Raw genomic sequence first — 22,668 nt, forward strand, 5'->3', positions numbered from 1 at the left:
TTAATAAATATTAAAAAAAAATCTTACATGTATTTTGTATTATATATAATTTTTTTATTATTTACTTTTTTTAAGGTTACATCACCCTATGAAAGCACTGAGTTTAAAGATCTTATGGTTCCCCCCTATCCATAAACCCTACCATGTGGGTAGTGGAATGTTCGATAGGTTTTTCGGGGCGGCTTCATTCCACCATTTATGTCAGGCCTGACTGATACTTTACCCCTTGCCATCTAATAATAATAGAAAGTCCTTGATATACTCGTTCCCAGACATGGCTGACTCCTTCACCGTATAAAAATAAATGATTTACGGATTCGTTGGGGGCGGCTTCATTCCACCATTTATGTCAGGCCTGACTGATACTTTCCCTTGCCATGTAATAGTAATAGAAAGCCTTTGATATATTAGTTTCCAGAAATGGCTGGCTCCTTCAAAGGATAAAAATAAATGATTTACGCATTCGTCATCTCTGCAAATATCACACCAAGATGCGCCTTGGAATGATTTTTTTTCAATTTTTCACCTCTCATTAACATTTTGGCTTTGACGGGGCTCATCACTTTAGAGAATGTGTCCACCACCAAAGTTTGATATCAAGTTCCTTTAAAACAATGATATATACGTATTCTGATTTGGGTGCGTAAGTGTCATGTTTAATGTACACATTGTAACTCATAATTTGATTCATAATTTGGATCCATGAAAGTTTTAAGCATGAAAATTTGGATCCATGAAAGTTTTAAGCATGAAAAATTATTTTGTAGTTTAAAAATATTTGCAGATTGCAAAGTATAAAAGAAAATTTATTGATATATTTTTTAAATTATTCAAATTTATTCTATTATAATTTCAACAATTTTGAAGGTAAATAATCTTATACGGTAAATTTGGGCAAACCATTTTTATAAAAAATTGAATTTTGTGAATTTTTTTTTCTTAGAAAAACCTTGGAAATTGCAAATATTAGCCTCTAAAGTTTTGCGGTCTGTGCTCAAACCACCCCTTGAACACCCTCTTGCATCAATAGAAAAAAAGTCCAATTTTTGCAAAGTGATTCCATTAAATGCTTGATATCCACAGTCCAGCCTAAGGTCCTAAAGTAAAATTATATCAACATTGTCTCACAAGATCATTTTTCTCAAAGCTAGCTTCCTCAAGGGGCTAGTTAACCCTATGCAATTAAAGGAGATCCACTTCATATGTGATCAATAGATGGGGTGTTCCTTGCTCTTATAACCCCTTCTAACGATAATTGTCTCCTAATAGCAATTTCAAGGCACGCCCTATTCATGGCTTTGGATATGAGGGATTTTCATCGTCGAGGGATTTTGGGAACCTTATGAGGGTAGAAGGGATGCAAACTTGCCCTGAGACTTAATGAGAGTGCATATCCGCAAGAATACTTTGATAGGGATCAAATATTGTATTTATGGCCCTTATCCGACTATAAAGAGTCATTATTAGGAATAGGGAAAGGTTTAGAAGAGGTGGGGCATCATATATGTATGAAGCTTACAAGACAAGATAGGACCCCCAAGCAATGAGATGGGGCATATACAATGTTATAAAGGAAAAAATAGATAAGGCATGAAACTTGGAAACCATAGATACATTGATGAAAGTAAGACGATAATGGGAAATAGAAGTACCCATGTCTGTAGGAGAAGTAATTCAAGACCACAAAACTTCTTCGCTAGAGTGTAGCAGAGACCCATGATGTTGTGACCTCATTCCTCCTATGGGACCATCTCTTATAGGTCTACCTGGTCTATTTATCTATGATTACCCATGGATACCATTCTTAGAAGGTACTAACTACCCATGGGATTGATTGCCATCTGAGACTACACCAACGTCCTGATCATCCTTCTGTAGAAAACATAATTGATTGCATACATGCCTGATCTCATGACAACATCAATATCTAAAAGATGGGACTTCATAGTCTAGAACTTGATTACAAATGTTATCACTCCAACATTTCTTTAGAATTGTTAAGAAAGAAATGATTAGAGGTAACGACAAACCAACTTTGGAGATTAGGATCTAGCCTTCCTAATTCTGAGAGAGGGCTCTCTCTTTATGATTTAAATTTGTTTAGTTAATTGGTTTTAGGCTAGTTATGGTTGTACTTGGGTTTTTATTTGGATTTGGTTTTCAGCTCACTTACTTAGATGGATGGGGATTTCTTTTTACCATTGGGCTATGAGGTCAAATTTCAAGCAAACAGGACTAGATCAAGTTCTGAAAATAATGTCTACAGGGCAAGGTGGCTGAGTTATTTCAGATCATAAGGTTGGATGGTGAAGTTGGTGTCAATTAGATCTAAAGAGCAATTAAGGGTTTGTTAGGCTGGATTATGAAAGAAGTGAAAGAGGTCAACCAGGATGGGAGAGCAATTAAGGATTCTCAAATCCAGATATCAGAATAAAGCATAGAAATGATCAACTATTCAAAACAAAGTGTACTTAAATAAATTCTAAGATAAATTTCCAGTGAATTTATTCACTTTAGATAAAATGTAAGTTTCTGAAATACATAAGAAGATAACAAACTTGACAAAGAAAATACTTCAATGCAATAGCTCAACGCATGAATCCTGTAATGAAATCTCTTTATTACTTAGTCCAGTCTGCTCACTTGAAAAATTGGTACAATAACCTTGAGGTTTAGGATCAAACAACTCTAAAAATGTATAGCAATCCACACCCAATACTTAGAATTATGAAGCATTTATACAAAAATAGTTTACAAAATATCCCAAACTATCTTTTGAATTAATCTAGGAGAAAGAAATATCTTCATGCAAGAAGATAAAGGCAGATGTTCAACTATTGTATGTTGTCCCTGTTTATTAGTTTGTGTTGTTCTTTATGCTTTGTTATTTTTCTTTTCATTCTTTTCTTTGTTATTGGTCTTCACACTGGCACTTCCTTGTACTTTAAGCTTTTAACTGATACTCTTTTACCTGGCTAATTTATCGTTATCCTTTTACTATGTTGTTTTCACCCTTATTGTACATTTTTACATTTTAACTGTGTATTTTTTACAGTAAGTCATTTAATTTATCCCATGTGTCTACATCTGGTAATTGGATATTTACCATCTTCTTGTATATTTCATCTACCTCTGTGTACTTGGGAAAGGTGGGTTTATTTACAAAAATGTGTTTTACCTCATGTTGGAGGTAAAACAAGTTCTCAAAGGTCTGATACAGGACCTTCCCAGTAGGCATCCCCTTCATAGAGGAAGTGTTTACCTAATCCCTTGCCACTTCTCTAATTCTTCTATTGTAATCTTCATGTGGCATCAATTTGTCATTTATCACCAAGGGATTATGCAAACCTTTTTTCCTTAAAACATCAGACTTAACCATGAACCTATTTATACCCAGCTGCATGGTTTGGAATTTATCTTCTAGGTTCATCATCAATTCCTCTTGGTGAGGACCTTTTGTACCTCTAGTACTGTGCCAGTCCTGTGAGGTATTTCCAACTGCTGCAATTCATATTTGCTTTTGGAGTCGAGGAAATGAATTACTCTAGTGGCTTCCTCTAGCCTGTCTCCTAGTTCAACCTTAACTCTTTGAATGGCTTCTGTAGCCTCTTTCACTAAGTCATTTTGTTCAAATATTACTTGAATGGATGGAAAAATATCATTTATAGAGTCAATGACATTGGCCCATAGCTGTTCCTTAGCTTGGCCAAGTGGCTCCTTTAATGTGAGCTCTTTGTCTAAGCTCTTTATCCTTTCATTAATTCTGGTTTCCTTTTGTACTTCTTTGTGCATAATCCAGGCAAGCTTGTTATCATTCTCTAGACTGGTTATCTTTTCCTTAAGCTTCTTTATTTTTGTGGTTTGAATCAAAATTTTTTCCATTGCCTTGACCAGTTTACTAACCTCATCACCTGGCTAGGCTGCTACTGATGTCAAACCTGTTACTGATGAAAATGTTGTGGTAGTTGGTAGTGTTGTATCCATTGGAGTTGTAGGAGCCAATGATGTTGCCAAAGTGGATGGTACTATTGTGGTAACTATTGGAATGACAGTGGCAGGGGCAGTCTCAAGGCTAGCCTATTTCAGCTATATCAAGTTGTCCAACTCCTTCTCCATCTCTTTCAACTGATCATTCAATTGTAAAACGAGGTCCATCATTTCCTCCTGATGTGTTTGGATCTCAAGGACCTCTTTTGTCTGTGGATGCTCTAAATGAGGAAGTTTCAGTTGTTTTTTGAGAGCAGCAATGTCCTCATTCTTTTTCTTTATTAACTTCTCAGCAGCCTTGATATCATTGGGATCATGTCCCAGCTCAATCACCAAGTCTTCCAGTGACTTGATCCTGTTGTCCTTGGCCTGTGAGGAGGCCTTTTCCAATTTGTACTATGTTGTAATGTTGTCCAATGAAATTTTAAGCTTATGTGCAGCCATAGCTTTACCTGTCAAGGTGGAATATATCATCTCACCTACCTACTTGTGGAACTCAATTTGGTCAATGGGATGAACATCCTTGGCCAAAACCTCAAAATCCGTTTTCTTGTAGTCAACTAATGTTTTCGGTTGCTGGACTATAGGTTGCATGAATGACATCTACATTTTTCCTATTTTGATGTCAAAGGCTGACATCAACCTACTTTGATTTGCTGGTGTCTGCTTGAAGTATTGGGCATAAGTTTCAACCTTCAACTTCTCATTCCTCAACTTGATTTCCTTGTATCTATCTTTGATGTCAGTTTCTTTATCCACAAGCCCGGTGAATGAAGAAACATCAACACTGAGCTATCTCTTAATAAGTTGAGTGTTTGTTGTTGAGGGTTGGTGAGATTCTCCTGAAGTTTTTGTGCCCTTTCTTCTTTCCACCATTGTATCAGTGTTAGTGATTTCCACTTAGTCAATGGTGTCTTCCTGTCCATTTACAGGATTAAGTTTGGGGCTCTTCCTGTAACTAATCTCAAACTATTCACCTATGGTGTCCATAGCTGAACTGGAACCCTCCTCCCTGTTCTCTCTGAATTTCTATCCTCATATGCTACAATATGTAAAATAGTAGGAATATTCATTTATTCTCCTAATTCGAGAACCTGCAGGAAGGAACTTGTATCAATTTTTTTCTGTACATCAATCAATGTATTCTCTACATCAACTACAATACTGTTCATTTCCATTAGAGTGTTTTCCAACAATTATGATTGGTTGGCAAACCTCTCAATGTCTGGTTTGGGATGATGGACGAAAGGTCCCAATTTTACCTTTATCCTTAGCTTGTTCATGACTCCATGAGGGTCATACTGCCACATAAAGTTGTTCTTGAAATTCATTTGTTGCAAAATCATATCTTCCTCTAGTCTAGCTTCTCTGGTATATCAAATGAAGGGACCCAATTGATTTTTCATTTCGAATTATGTCTTCTTCCTAGATGATAGTAAGTTGCCGTCATTGTAATTTATAATCTTCCTAAAGTATTCTAATGCAAATATCTTCATGGGGAGGTATTTAAGCAGTTTGTATGGGACAAGTTGGCATCTATAAATTAATATTTCTGTGTGGTTTTGGTACAGATACTAGTATCCCACTTTTTGTTCTTTTCCAACTGTAACACCCTTTTGATCTCTTGATTGATTCTAGGCTGAGGGCTACTTGTTAGCATATTCATGACTGGATGGACAAATGAATCAATGAAGTCCTTGTAAGTGAATACAATGGAGTACTTTTGGAACAAGGGTTTCCAATATATAACTGATCTTGGGTTTCCTTTGGTATCCAAGTTCTGAATGTTGACAAGGAATTTATCTAACTGGTAGTACAAGAACATATGAAATAGAACTGAAGAATACTTGAAAACTCTCTTAGTTGGTCGTCTAGTGAACTGCTCATGCATCATATCTACTATGAACTGAGCATAGTTGTAAATGAGAGCAGGAGGCTTGCCTGGGCTAAATATGTTAAGGAAAGCAAGGAAAACCTCATCCACATGTTCATTTGTAGTGTATACTAGAATGCAGGAGAGCATGGTTATGATTTGTCTGCCTCTCTCAGAAAAAATGGTGGTAGCATAGGGATGAGTTTCTGTAGGAGTATGACACTCCTCTATTAAGAAAGTTTGGAAGATGTGGGCTATCCTAGGAGGGTCTAACTTGGTATAGAGGTCAAGCAAGCCTTCAATATAAAGTGGGGTCTCATTTGGGCTTGGTTGGACCTACAACATTTGGTTAATGGATTATGCAATGATGGTAAATAACACTTGTTGGTCCCAGGTGGCAATGGCTCTTTGGCTGGGAATGTAGCAAGCATGACAGAAGTGGATGATTTCTAGGAAGGGGCACACTTCTGGAAACAAATGCTTGGGAAAGTTAGACTCCCAAAGGTGAATGTCATCGTTCTAGTTCAAGAATTTGTCCTTACTCCAGGAGTGCAACTTTAGAAGGTAGGCAGGGGAAGCTTTGTCCTTTATTTGGAAATATCTCTCTGCCAATGCAACTTGGTCGATGTCCAGTTGAGGGGTTTTCAGAGGTCTCACATATAGAGAGGTTTGGGAAGCCATAATTGGGCCTACAGATATGAATTAGCCTTGTAGTGGATTCGGGAGTGATATTTAGAAGCTCTCGTAGAGTGGGAGGGTAGTTACAGTCTGTAAGATAAGGGTTTGGGGTATACAAATAAGTTTTTCTTTAATTCATGAAATTTTCTTAATTAATTTTAATTAATTAACCATTCGATTTTAACTGTGCATTTTCAAATTCACAGGGGCATTGTAGTTTTTCCAAGAATACCTCTAAATTGATGGTTTGGTGTGGAGACTAGGTACAGTGGTGAATGCAAAAGGTACTATGGCTTCAATTATGAAATGGTTACTTCAATAGGGTATCTAGAGCTTCTTCAAGTGGTAGGGTGGTAAAATAGGTCATAGAGGTTCAGGGTGTCACAAATGGCTAAGCAGCAATTAACAGTGAAAATGTAAGAAAAGATGGAATTGGGGCTTTTTCGGCCTTTTAACGGGTAACGGTCACATTTTGGCATGGAAATAATCAATGAACAGTGGGTAGTTTTTGCTTTGGGAGGGGAGTTAGTTTTCTGGGCCATCGCCCTGCTTTTGGAGGGTGGGTGGTATTTTTCGAGAGCATGTGATCTAGCTTGGTGTTGCCACGTAGTAGAACAGTGCCCAGAAAAAACCGTGAATCTTGTATGCTCTTGGGCTGTTATCGGCCGGATAATGAATCTGTGTGATATGGTTGTACATTGTCGGATTTGGGGACAGAAGATCGGAGGGCTATCATGCAGTTGAGTTGCACAGAGGGAATCGGGAAAGGGATTTGTCTGGCCTAGGATTTAATTACAGTTAATTGTAATTATTTAACCAATAATGTCATGATTTTTAATATAAACAAATGGTTAATTAGGTCGGACCATGGGTTATGTAGCAGGGCCTTTTAACTACACGAGGGGTTGCTGGGTTAAAAAGGGTATTGGGAAATATGAAGCGGGGAAGTTAATTAGATAAAACGGGGCATAAAAACTTAGGAAAAGGGAGATTTTGTGGGTTTTTTAGGGGAAAGAGGGGAAACTAACAAGGGGAAAACTGATATTTGTAATGGGAAATGGGTTTTTAGGAAGGGGATGATTTTTGAAGGGTAATTACTAGGGAAATGTTTGAAACCAAGGGGTAAAGGTCAAAATGAAGGGAAAAAGGGTATTTTATAAGGAATGAAGGGATAATAGGGAAATCAACAAACAAGAATGTGGGGGTATAGTGAAATGAGGGGAAATTAATAAACAAGCTTGTGAATATCCTTTCTTTCTCACAAATCCTCCTACACATGAAACATAGGATTAAGCATGATAAATGTGCTTTTGACTCAGCAACCTTGTACATTTGCAATCTTTCTTCTACCTACCCTTCATTTATCCTAACATTTTCTATTCATTTATTGGGTGCATTCGATCTTGCAGACCCTTTATTTCCTTTTATTTTGACAAGTAAACTATCTAATTCTAACCTTATAACTTCCAATGGCTCAGATTAAATTGATGAGCTCATTTTCATTCTCTACGTAACTACTGATCTGCCAAGGTTAAACAATTTGGCTAGATATTTATTCTCTATCTACTAACATGAAATTTAAAACATGAATGAGTCAAGATTAACCTATTTGACCATCATGGATTGTGTCATTTATGACAAGCTGCACACAATCTTATTTTTCATAGTAAAGTAAAAAGTAGTGGCATTTGAATTTGCACACTTTCATGATCTATTTTATTTCTTTTGGGGTTTATATTTTTCACTTTTTTTTTTATCTTTTTCTTTATTTTTTTCCTTTGGTTATTCTTTTAGGACATACCCTCTTTACATTTTTTAATTTTTAATATGGGAAATATTTTGTAGAAAGAAAAAGTATGTGCAATATTACAAGACTAACCATAGCCAACTCAAAATTATGAATCCTATTATGATAAGACCCTAACAGTGGCTCCACATGGGGATGGAATTTCCTTGTGAAAGGTCAAGAACTTTTAGATCAATAGCCTTTGAAACTTTGACTATAGTTAGCTTGTAAACTTCTCTTCTGTGATTCTGCTTTATTCATACTTATGATGGTGAACCTCTCAAAGCTCATTGCCTTCTCTCTAGGCTTCAACCTTAAAGGATTACCATCCAATCTAATCTAAAATCTGCAATGTTATATACAATGAGTAAAGTAAAGTGAACTACTATCAAAATGTGGATAAGTAATGCTTCAGAATTCTACCATTGACAGGTCCTCCTAGTAGATCTGTTCCATCTAATTGTCTCAAGAAAAATGCATTGTTACCTCTATAACCATAAATGACGTAAGGGCATTGCCATAGAAAATCAAATTTTCCATGTTTACCCTCCTCTTCTCTTCTAGAATCCCATTTTAGAACTTTATCACCTATGTAAAAATCATCAACTTTAGTCTTCTTGTCAAAAATCTTTTTGATTTTATCCTAGATAATTTGTGATTTGACATAGACTTCTTCTTTGGTTTGTTGTAAGTGTACTGTCTGATTTATCCTTCTTTTGATATCATTTGGTTCTACCTGAAACACTTGAATGATTTTCATCACTAACACTCCTAAAGAGGATGGAAAAACAACATCCATTACATATACTAACTGATAAGGAGATGTACCAATGGACTTTTTGGTAGTTAATCTATTTGCCCATAAGGCATTTATCAACTTTTTGTTCCATGTCTTCTTGTTGTCTTCTAGCAGTTTATTAATGATATTAACAAGGATTTTGTTTGAGGATTCTACAATTCCATTACCTTGAGTGTAATAGGTAGTGGAATGGCCAAGGGTAATGTGATATTTGTCACAAAATTCTACCATTTTCTTGTATTTGAAAGCAGATGCATTATCAATAATGAGGTTTTGGGGGCATCCAAATCTTGAGAGGATATTGTTTTCAAGGAATGAGATAATGACAAAGACTGTAGCTTGTCTAGAAGGGATGTCTTCTATACATTTAGTAAAGTAATGAGTGGTTGTCAAAATCCATTTATGTTGGGCTGAGGAGGATGGGTGAATTTCCCCAATGAAGTCTAAACCCCATTGTTGAAATGACACTTCTGTCGATATGGGTTTGAGAGGTAAAGGTAAAAGCTTCCCTTTTCCCTCAAATATTTGGCTCTTATGACAGCAGGTCACATGTTTCTTGATATCTGCAAAAAGGGTGGGCTAGTAAAAACCTGCCCTCAGGATTTTGTTAGCAATTGCTTTCCAATGTAGGCGTCGTCCACAATCTCCTGGATGAAATTCTTGCATAATTTTGTTAGCTTCATCTTTCAATAAGAAATTTAATAGAATTCCACCATTATATTTCCAAAATAAATAATTATCTATGATCCAATATCTCAACGATTTCATTTCGAAAAATCTAGCTTTAGTTCTAGATAAACTAGCAGGAGCTTGTAAGTTTAGTAAGAAAAATATGATATCTACATACCAAGGTGAACCTGTAAAAGGTTCACTGATATATGTAGTCACCATCTCTTCTTGATCATCTAGGGAACCAATGAAATTTATATCTAAGGCCTGATAGTTCGATTCAGCTATGAGTTTAGCTAAACCTTGACCTTTGATAAGTTTTGTGGGCTTTATTTCTATGTCATATTCCAAAACAGTGGAAATTCATTTCCCTCTATTTCGTTCAAGCCCATTTTGTGTCAAAATGTCCTTTTACTACTGAATTTGGAACATAAGAAATTATGTGTGAATATAAGATGTATTCTTTGAAATCTTTAATAGCTTTCACTAAAGCAAGTGCTTGTTTCTCCATTTTGTTGTAATTTAGTGTAGCATCTCTCAAATATTTGTTGAAAAATGCAATTGGTGGCTCATAACCTTGATCATTCTTTTGCAATAAGACTTCTGCAATAGTATGTTCTGAAGAAAAAGAAAAAAATTATAAAATCTTTGTCGAAATCAAGACTTATGAGGACTGGAGTTTTTGTAAGGGATTCCTTGATTGCCTCAAAAGACTATTTAGCCTCTAGTGTCCACGTAAGTGTTGAATCTTTCTTCAACGTGTTGTTTAACTCTCTGATTAATTCTGCTAAGTTTGAAATGAATCTCCTAAGAAAATTTATTTTTCCTAAAAATGATTATAATTCTTTGATGTTTCTAGGATGAGTAATGGTCAAGATTTCCTCTATTCTAGCTTGATCTATTCTAATTCCATATTTTGATATTATGTGTCCCAATAGTTTACCTTCTTCTAGACCAAAGAGTGTCTTTTTGGGATTTAAAGAAATACCAAATTTTCCGCATTTAATGAAAACTCTTCTTAGGTGATATAGATGTTCGTTATCTGATTTAGAAAAGACTTGATGTCATCTTGGTAAACAACTAGAAAGTCATGGATTTATTTGGAAAAATCTATATCCATAAATCTTTGGAATGTAGCTCCTGCATTCATTAATCCAAAAGGCATCTTCAAATACATGAAAGTACCCCAAGGAGTAGTAAATTCAGTCTTTTCTTGGTCGTCTGGTTGAACTAAGATTTGGTTGTATCCAGAAAATCCATCAAGCAATGAAATTATGGATGAGCCTACTACCCTCTAAAGAATGTGGTCCATTTTTGGGAGAGGATAATTTTCTTTTAATGACACTTTGTTCAAGTTTATGAAATCAACACAGAGTCTTATTTCTCTTGTTTTCTTCCTAGTATTGACCAAATTAGAGACCCAATCTGAATATCTAATGGGAGCTATCATTTGGGCATAATACATCCTTTTTACTTGATTTTCAATGAGTGGCATAAGAACTGAATTAACTATCCTAAGGTTCTGTTTAAAGGGTTTATGATCTTCTTTTATAGGTATATTATGTTGAATTATGCTGGTGTCATAAGAATTAAGGTTTTCATAACTTCAGGCAAACACAGCTTGAAATTCTTTGAACAAATTTATATATTTAAACTTTTCATTTGGAGGTAAGGCTTTTGATATTTTAATGAGCTTAGTTTTCTCTTCAGTTCCTATGTTACATTCTTCTATATCTACTCTTAAAGGCTCCATTTTTGGTTTCCTAGCTACATCATTTGAGTCAAACAAATCCTCTAATGGGACTAATCCCTTGGGTTAAAAATTATCTTTAAGGTTTAAAATTTTAGGATCATCATTCATTATTTCTTCTGCTTCTTCCTTTTCTAAGCTATCTATTTCTACTTTAATGAAATTAGTGGGTTTATTCAGATCTAAAGCATTTATATCTATTTCACTATCTATGTCATTGTTTACTGTACAGTTTGTATCTATATTACAATTTTGAAACTCTCTTTCAACATTCATGAAATCATAAATTTGAGAATCTTGTCAAAAAATCTGCCAATATTTCAAATTGTCCAGTATAACAGGCCTATGTCTCACTTCTGCAGTGCAGTGGTGGTTGGCAGAAAAGGAAATTTGCAGATACTAGCAAAAGTGGCCAGACTGTGAGCCTGCATATTCCGTTTCCTAGGAATGGTAGCAAAATCAGTTTCCAGAAGGTCCTTAATCAAATCTAGGACAGTCCCTCTATATTGGCTAAGTCTAGGATTACTCACAGAGTATTCACCTTCGATTTGCTTTATAATCAATTCTAAGTCTTCCATGGTGGAAACTCTCTTGGCTCCAAGTTTTATAACCATTTGTAGTCCTAAGATTAGAGCTTCATATTCTGCCATGTTGTTTGTGCATTTAAAGTTTATTCTAAAGGAATGACCTTCAGAATGATTGTTTTCCATGCTGTGAATCCAAACTCCCGCACCTACAGAGCCATCAAAATCTATATGCGATAGGGACTCATGAAAAATGTTTTCACTATTAGGTGTTTTGTATTTTTCTTTTACAATTATGATTTCATTTTTTGCATTATCTGAATTGTACAAGATAAAAGAGTCCATATCAGAATGAATGGAGTATATAGGGAAATTATGAGGTTTTTCTACACTACTCACCATGTATTTCATTAAGGTCTCTCTATAAAGATTCCTTTGCTGACCAAACATATAGATAGTGGCACATGACATATCTAACTGTAAACATCCCTGCAATTTTTCTCCCCATGAGTGAGATAACAACATTCCATACTTTGGTGGGATATCAACAATCACTATGTCCATGAAAATACTCTTTTTTGGGCACTGGACTAGAGTTACACACAAATATTTAATCAGGCCAAGGTGTTTAACTTGGCTAGATTCAAAGGAAAAGAGGTCCTTGTATGGTCTGGTGATATCTAAGTTTAATCTCTCCATGATTGCTTTTCGCATTAATTTATGTGATGCCCCTGAGTCTAGTATAACATTATGTAAGATTTCGTCATGAACATTCAAGCTAATGTAGAAGGGAGGAATACCCCCTTGCTGATGCGTGCCATTTACTTCTGGACCAAACAATAACTCAGGTTGATCATCATTCAAGTTTACAGCATCCTCTCCTTCACCTATATTTAATGTTTTAGTGATTTGTGCTCTATATGATTCATTTTTTACTAGCTCAGTCAAAGGAACATATATGTTCAATTTTGCTATCTTAGTCTTAATGTTGAATGGAAATTGAGTTTCTTCTGATTGGATGAGATCTTGCTTAACAAATGTGGATTGTGTATTTTTATCTTGTTGTTCGTTACCTGGAAATTCAATTTGTGTCTCAGCTATTTTACTTTGAATTCTCTTATTTGGAATGATTTCGATAACAATTTCAATTTGAGTTTCATATGAATTTATATCTACAATTTTTGGGCTGGAAGTTTTTTGAGTTCCCATAGGGAGGATTTGTAGGATTTTGGTCACAGGAGCTTCTGTTATCTTTTTAGTGTGGGTCTGGATTGATTTGTTAGTGGGAATTTCAGTATTATTTTTACTTATAAGGTTGTACTGTTTGTGAACCTCATATATAGCATATTCATAGCCTTGTTTGAATTCAAAGGTTTCTCTAGATTCTAATTGCAATTGTTACAACATGTACAATTCCTGTTCTTCCTGAGTAAGAAAAGCAACTTCTTCATTTTTAACCCCTAATAGGTTTATCTGGGTGTAATCCTATTCTTCATGGTTTTGTGAACCCTCAACATAATTTTCCTGGAAGGATGGTCTAATCTGTTGATCTGGTATGGCATTATTTCCAGTGTTAGGATTCTTCCTAAAGTTGGGGTTTCTTATTGGGGGGGGTGTTGATTTTCCCACTGAGTTTTTCTTTCCATGTTTTCTAATCTATACATTATTCTTTCTACACTCTTTTACAAACTATCTATTTTACCATTAGAAGTGGAAGTTTCCTCTTTAATGACAATTCTTTTTTCATTTCTCATCCTAGCTTTCTTAGCTAATAAATTTGTTTGTACACTAACAACATTACTCTACATTTGTTCTAATGTTTCAAGGTTTCTTTCCCTTAGTTGGTATGACATGTCAGTGTCAAAACCATTAGGAGATTTGATCAATGCTAGGTCTGGTGGAGGTTTAATATTAGCAAGGATTGCACTGTAGATGCTATTGAACCTAGTACAATAATCCTGAACTGATTCATTAGGAGCTCTTCTAATGTTATCATATTCAGATAATATTTGTAGAGGGTTTTTCTTTATTTCCCATCTATCAATGAATAATCTATGAAAAGCAGCTAAATTTGCAATATGATTAGCAGGTAAACCTTTGAACCATTTCTTAACATCTCCTGTCAATGTCTAGGAAAATAACCTCATTTGGACATCAGACTCATCAATCTCATGTAATTCAAAGTAATCAGTCATTTTGTTCACATGCTGTTGGGCAGTGTATTAACTAATAGCATCAAACAAAAGGATTTTGATTTGGCAACCTTAGAGCATGCCATGTAGTTGCATTGGTAAAACCAAAGGTGCATATCTATCTGCCATGGCTAAGATTTTGCTTTGACTAGGGGGCAATGTATTGGTGCTTGAAGAAGGACTTGAGATGGTTGGAGATGAACTAGATGAGCTTGAGGTGTTTGGTTGAAGAGGAAGATGAGGAATAATCAATTTGGGGGAAAGAATTGTGGTGGATATTATAGGCGAGGTAGTAGTAAAGTAAGGTGTATTTACAATATTTGAAGATTCTACAAAAGGTTTAGAGGCAGAAGCAGTGAGGGCAACTAATTCAACTGATTGTTGAAGATAGGCATCATCTATATGGCTTATCAATGTAGAGGTTAAAGCTTCTAGTTTGTCAAAATTTTCCAACACAAGTTTATCTAAATCTAGATGTATAGGCACCATTTTTGACTCAATGTATTGAATAAAATTAGGGTCTAATACAGTTTCATGAATTGCATCTTCTGATTTAGCTCTAAACAATGAAAGTTCAAATGACAAATCAAGCGGAATATCCTCTAAAGTTGATAATTCATGGCGGAGTGAATTTTCTTTAACTAATTGGTTACTACCTACTTGAGTTTCTACCTTTTTTGATTTCCTTAAAATTCTGTCAGGGTCATCAACTATTGTAGTAGGGTTTGGATCTGGATTTGCCTGGTATAGTGAGTCCTTTTGGGAGCTAGAATTTTAGTTTTTTAATTTTCTTTTTTAATTTTTAACCACAATTCTAAAATGACCTTAATGGGCAAAAGATTAGAATTAAGATTTCCTTAAAGTTTTATTACACAGAGGATCGAAGTCCCCAGTATGGTCACCAATATGTTATCACTCCAATATTTCTCTAGAATTGTTAAGAAAGAAATGATTAGAGCTAACCACAAACAAACTTTGGAGATTATGATCTAGCCTTCCTAATTCTCTAAGAGGGCTCTCTATTTATGATTTAACTTTGTTTAGTTAATTGGTTTTAGGCTAGTTATGACTGTACTTGGGTTTTGATTTGGATTTGGTTGTGGGATCACTTACGTGGATGGATAGAGGGATGTTTTTTTACCATTGGGATATGGGGTCAAATATCAAGCAAACGGGACTAGATCAAGTTCTAAAAATAGTGACAAGGCAAGGTAGCCGAGTTCTTTTAGATCTTAAGGCTAGATGGTGAAGTTGGTTTCAATCGAATCCAAAGAGAAATTAAGTGCTCCTTAGGGAATATTATGAAAGAAGTGAAAGAGGTCAACCAGGATGGGAGAGAAATTAATGATTCTCAGATCTAGGTATCAGAAGAAAACATAGAAATGATCATCTATTCAAAATAGAGTGTACTTAAACAAATTCTAAGATAAATTTCCAATTAATTCTTTCACTTTAGATAACATGTAAGTTTGTGAAATACATAAGAAGATAACAAATTTGACAAAGAAAATACTTCAGTATAATAGCTCAACACATGAATCATGTCATGCAATCTCTTTATTACATAGTCCAGTTTGCTGACTCAAAAAATTGGTACAATAACCCTCAGGTTTATGATCAATACAACTCTACAATTCTATAGCAATCCACACCAAATACTTCAAATTATGAAGTATTTATACAAAAATAGCTTACAAAATATCCCAAATTGTCTTGGAAATTAATCTAGGAGAAAGAAATATCTTCATGCAAGAAGATAGAGATAGATGTTCAATTGTTGTATGTTGTCCCCATTTATTAGGTTGTGATGTTCTTTATGCTCTGATATTTTTCTTTTTATTCTCTTCTTTGTTGTTGGTCTTCACGCTGGCTCCTTTGTACTTTGACCTTTCAACTGACACACTTTCAACTAGTACTCTTTTACCTGACTGATCTATCATTATCCTTTTACTGTGTTGTGTTCACCCTTATTGTACATTTTTACATTTGACTGTGTATTTTTTTACAGTAAGTCATTCAATTTCTCCCATGTGTCTACATCTGGTAATTGAATATTTACCATCTTCCTATATATTTCATTTGCCTCCTGATGAGCCCTGAATTGGGTAACTTATTGGGCTCATTTTGCCTAATTGTCCTTCTTCAATCCTCCATTTTTCATAGATTATGGAGGATTGAACAAGGACAATTAGGCAAAATGAGCCCAAAATGAGCCATCAAACACCTCTGATTTCACCACTCCCTCAGTCAGATTAGGAGCTGGGATCAAGGTGACCTTGTTGCCCACAAAAACACTGACTTTGCTTTGCCATGCAATCATTAGTGTTTGATTTTCATTTGCAGAAGTTGGTTACATGTTTAGATTCTTGGATGCTTCATTGCATAGTTAATATACATGGTTTCCTTGTGAATAAAACTTATGTTCATTCTCTTTACTGTTAGCTAGATCAAATTAGGTCAACGTAACTAGGTCTCAGATTTTACAAGTCTTCATTGGTTTAGCTGTAAAAACAACTTGCAGAGCACCTGTGCCACTTCTCTATCTGCCCATACTCCACTAATCCCATCTGCTCCATCCCCTAACATAGACTCTTGCCTCACATTTGCCATTTGCTCACATAACCCTAATTTTTGTGCAACACTGCTTCAGTCCTCCTTGAACAAATCCAGCCATCTTCATCTGTCCTCAACTCCATCCACCAAGTCCTGGACCACCTCAAACCCTTATCCTACCTCCATACTAACTCCTTCACCTTTCCCTCTCCATCCATCCTCCAAAATCCCATATCTGAACAACCTGTAGAAAATTACAGAAATCCTATAGAACCCCTGTAGACTTCCTGTAGAGGCTCATGAATGAGTTTTCTTGATAGCCAAACTCTGTGAAACTCTATGGAAGGTTGTTAGGGACCCCTTAGGCTATCTTTGAACCTTCCCGACCTCCTCCAAGCATTTTCTCTCACCAATCCTCCTCTGCACAATCAATAACAGTCAAATCTCATGCATAATAATTCTGGCAACTTATTCAAAAATACAAAAAGATGTTTTTTTCAGATGTTACTGTAGAAGTAGCTTAGATACATGTATTTACCTTCCTAGAAGTCAATGGCATCTCTTTCAGTAGCTTGCATCCTCTTCCTTGCATCAGTAGGGCTAGCTGGTAAAATTAAGGTTTGCTAGGGTTTACGTTTCCTTTATGCTTTCCAGTTTCCTTCTACATGTAGATCAGCCTTCTTTGAGTTAGCTTTCATACATCAGTTAAAAAGCTTCTTCTCAGAGCTCATAGAAGTTGGCTTAAGCTCCTATCGGACTTGTGCCAGCTGACCAAGTGACAGCTGCGGCAAGAGCTAGTACTTATGCATATAGCACCGACGCTTCCAAGTTTGTTACGAACTACCGGGTTGATAAAGGTAAAGAAGGGAGTCCCTAGAGTTGCAGCATTATTGCTGCAATACTGGAACTCACCACTCTTTTTGGCACCATTGCCGAGGAAGCGTCAGAGTATTTGTGATTGCTGCTTTTCTTCTATTTTCCTACTCTAACCTTCTGCTAAGTAGTTTATTTCAGTTCCATTCTGCAATTTCATTTCTGCAAAAGTAAATTAGACATTTCCTGCATTCATAGATTAGCCTTTCAATTCCACAATTTCAATTATGCAAGTGTAGAATAGAATTTCAATTTTGCAAGCATAGTCTAGCATTTCATTCTCGCAATTTGATTTCAGCAAAATAGATTAGTCTTTTCCTGCTTTCATTTCAATTCCGCATTTTCATTTCCGCAAGATAGATTTTAGTTAGTTGCAATTCCATCTGTTTCAATTTTTCAAGTACAAGCAGAAAAAAAACAAAAGCAACCAAAAATCTTTTCATGCCTCGTAGGAACAGAGATAATACCGGAAAATTCCTACCCAACACCCCCACCACTTCACTGAGTCACCCTTCTCTCTTCTTTGGTGGCAGTGACCCAGAAGAACCTATAGGTGAACCTCCTGAGATATACGAAGATCCTATAACAGAAGAAGAGCAAGAAAACATTCCTTTCGAGACCATGGCTAAAAACAGAAATGGTAGAGACGATGATGAGAGAATAGAAGGTACCTTCCCCATCCGAGAGACCAACGGGGACATGAAGATGAAGAACATAAGTCCCTCAGCCTTACCTCATTTCCATGGATTGACCACTGAAGACCCTGATACCTTCCTGTTTGAGTTTGTTGTCCTTTGTCGAACTTATGACTATGTAGAAGACGAGCAAAAGTTGAAACTCTTTCCCTCTACCCTCAAGGATGCAACATTACGCTGGTTCATGGGGTTACCTGGAAATAGTATCACCACTTGGGCTCAGATGTAGCAAGCCTTTAACAACAAATATCGGGACTACTGTAGGTCAAAGGAAACAAAGGGAGAAATCTTTCGGATGACCATGGGAAATGATGATTGTTTAGAAGACTACAAGGAAAGGTTCCAACTTAGCTATAAACGGGCCAGGTGCACACTTGACCCTGAATCTCTAAAGTTGGTTCTTCTATAAGGAGTCCCTGAAGACCTTCTAGATACCCTTCACATGCTAGCTGGAGGAGACATCTACCAACTACCTTATGAGGACATAAAGACTGTGTTTAGAAACCACTCTAGGGCAGCCCAGAAAAGAGGTAGGGGGAATCCACTTTCAGCTAGTACTACCTTCTCCAAGCATGAGTTTGCTAATAAGATGGAAGACCTCAAAAGTGAGATGAGACAGACCATTGCGACGCAACTTGATGCCTTCCGAATCCAACAAAAGAAAGAGGAAGCTGAGAGGGATTTGGCCATTTTTTGTCCTAGATGTATGAGGAAGCACCCTAAGAACGAGTGTCCATTGCACTCAGTAGAGGTATGTTTCGTTTGTGAGGAAAACCACCCCACGAACCAATGCCCAACCTTGCCTGGATTTAAAGCCATGTACCAAGGGACTGCCAACCACTGAACCTCTCTACTTCCTCAACCAAAGGAGGCCGCATGGGCCCAGACCTTACCAGCAGGGGATGCAAGGGACATCCCAGGCTTATTATGGCCCCAACCAATCTGCTCACATGCCTTCTTGAGGTCCCCCTGCTCATCCTTCCTAGTCCACACCTCCTGCATGGTCTTATCCACCTCAACACCATACTCAACCCACTGCTCATTCGTTTCACTCACATGTCCAGCCACAACCTCAGTGGAATGCACCTCAACTAGGGTGGAGGCCCTAATACAACTCTCCTCCTGCCATTCTACCTCCACCACCGTCTCAGCTACAACCATTACCTCCTGCTCCTCCAAGACAACCCCAGATGCCTGCTCAACTGAACCCGAACCCCAACAACCGACTGGCCCAGCAAGTATACACTGGGGAGACAACATGACCTACCTATGCTGTGGAGATCCAGGAGATCAACCTGCGATCCGAGAATACCCTTCCAGATTGCCAACCTCCTCCCCTAGAGGACAAGAAAGAGAAATAGGAAAGTGAACCCAAAGCCATTCCACCCTTTCCTGAGCGACTAATAGTAACCACGCAACCAAACCCAGAGGAGACTGAACTTCTGGGAGAACTTAAACAGTTGTGTGTGAAAATAGCACTTCTCCAGGCCATCAAAGATGTACCGATATACAACAAATTGATTAAGGAGAAGTGTTTCAGGCACCCAGGTAGGCGAAAGAGAGATGCCTCGACTATCAATGTCATAGGACAACTGTCTGATCTAATGTTGGCGCAAGTAATCTGTCCAAAGTATTTGGACCATGGGAGTCCTATATTTGATGTCCACATCAATAGCACCATTATCCCCCATACATTGATTAATCTAGGGGCTTCCATTAATGTGATGACCAGGGACACAATGCTTAAACTCAACCTTCAGAGTTCCTTAATGAAGACCTCAACAATCCTGCAGTTGGCAGATCGCTCCATTGTGACTCTCGAAGGGATTGTGGAAGATGTCTTGGTCTCTGTTAACTCTTGGGAGTACCCTACGGACTTCTTGTTCCTTCAGCCAAAGGAAAAGCTCACTGGATACCCCCTCATTTTGGGAACGCCTTAGCTAGCCACTGCAGATGCTTACATCCGTTGTCGAGCTGGAAGTATGACCATCAAGAATGGACCCATGTCCAAGCAGCTAGTCCTATATCCTCTTGCCCAACCTCTGCTAGAACATGACTTACCACTTTGGTTGGAAGAAGGAGATGAGGATGAGGTCTACTCTGCAACATTGTGGACAGTAGAAACCACTAGGGGAGGCCCTCAAACCGACGATGATCTGATTGAGACTTTGATTCAAAATCCACCTCCCAGTGCACTGTCCTTAGAGGAATTGGTGGAGGATACCCAGGCCAGCACCTTAGTGGACCTCTGTGTGATTGATCCGACCTATCCCAGAGTTAAGAATGTGGAGTTTGGTCCCGAAAGAACTTTAAAGATCAGCTCCTCCCTATCTCCTTCCCAGGAGAAGGAGCTGTGTAGCTTACTGAACAATCATTTAGATGCTTTCACTTGGAGCTATAAGGAGATGAAAGGAGTCCATCCTTCGGTCTGTACCCATCACATTTACATTAAAGAAGACTGTAAACCAGACAGGCAGCCTCAAAGGAGAATGAATCTAGCCATTAAATACATTGTCAAAGAAGAATTGCAAAAATTGTTGGATGCAGGATTCATCTACCCTATCTCCGATAGTGAGTGGGTCTCACCTCTAGTGCTTGTGCCCAAGAAGAACGGGAAGTGGAAGATCTATGTAGATTACCGAGAACTTAACAAAGCCACCAAGAAACACCATTTCCCTTTTCCTTTGATAGATCAAGTATTGGATGGACTGGCAGGGAAGAAGTTCTTCTTTTTCCTAGATGGGTTCAACGGGTATAATCAGATCCAAATAAGCCCGGAGGACCAAGATAAAACCACCTTCACTTTTCCATGGGGTACCTTCGCCTAACGAGTCCTTCCCTTTGGGCTATGCAATGCTCCTACCACTTTCCAGAGAGTAGTATTGAGAATCTTTTCTAAGTTGGTCCATGATTCGGTAGAAATCTATATGGACAAATTTACTCCTTATGGGTCCAACTTCCAAGAAGCATTGACTAATCTAGGAAAAGTTCTAACCAAGTGCATTGAGATGAACCTATCCCTCAGTCCTAAAAAATGTGAATTCCTGATGACTGAAGGGACCGTGCTAGGTCATACCATTTCTTGGCAAGGATTACAGGTGGATCCTAACAAGATTGCTATCATCCAAAAGGTCCCACCTCCTCAAAAGGTAAGAGATGTTAGGAGTTTCCTAGGCTTAGCAGGATATTATCAAAGATTCATTAAAGATTTTAGTAAGCTAGCCTCGCCATTGTTTGGCCTCCTAGGGAAAGATGTTGAGTTTAAATGGACTGACAAATGTCAAGGGGCACTAGATGAGTTGAAAGATAAGATGGTGTCCACCCCGATCTTGAGAGGTCCAAACTAGGCCCTACCTCTCCACATCCACACTGATGCCTCGAACAAAGCCATATGGGCAGCCTTAGGACAAGTTGAGGAGAAACTGCCATATTCAATATACTTCGTCAGCAAAAACCTGTCCAAGGTAAAAATGAACTATACTGTAACTGAGAAAGAGTTCCTGCATATAGTCCATTCCCTAAACAAGTTCAAACACTACATCACTGGTTATCAAACATTTGTACACCCTGATCATGCTATGATTAGATATTTAATGAATAAGCCTGATGTCAATGCTCGTATCATTAGATGGTTACTTTTGTTGCAGCAATTTGATTTGACTATTGTCGACAAGCCAGGTAAGGAAAATGTTGTTGCTGACTTCTTGTCTAGATTGGATTTGCCTGCAGGTGAAGAAGGAACAGTGGATGACCAGATGCGAGATGAACATCTATTTGGTATCTCCATACTCTCTCCATGGTTTGCTGATATAGCAAATTACTTGGTCTCAACATAGTTCCCTTTGCATCTATCCTCAAAGGAGAAGAGCAGAATTGTAAGGAAGAGTGCCCCGTTCACTTGGATCGGGGACAACCTGTTTAAACATGGCCCAGACCAGATCTTGAGGCATTGTGTTAGGGAGGAGGAAGTCTTTGACATCCTCCTAACCTATCATGACGGGCCTTGTGGAGGCCACTTTGCAGCAAAAAGGACTGCCTTCAAAATTCTACAAGCAGGCTACTGTTCGCCCACTCTTCATCAAGATGTCAGAAGATACATCAGCCAGTGTGATCAATGTCAGACGATGGGGAAACCAACTCCAAGGGATGAAATGCCTCTCCAACCTCAAGTGACCTTCAAGCCATTTGAGAAGTGGGGCATGGATTTTGTGGGTCCTAGCAACCCTCCTTCAATGCAAATGTCTTACATCATTGTGTGCACCGACTATCTGACCAAGTGGGCACAAACG

This window comes from Pinus tabuliformis, chromosome 2_2 (genome assembly GCF_031772625.1).
Source record: "Pinus tabuliformis cultivar Carrire ecotype Pingquan chromosome 2_2, CPIR1, whole genome shotgun sequence".
In the NCBI taxonomy this organism is placed as follows: Eukaryota; Viridiplantae; Streptophyta; class Pinopsida; order Pinales; family Pinaceae; genus Pinus; species Pinus tabuliformis.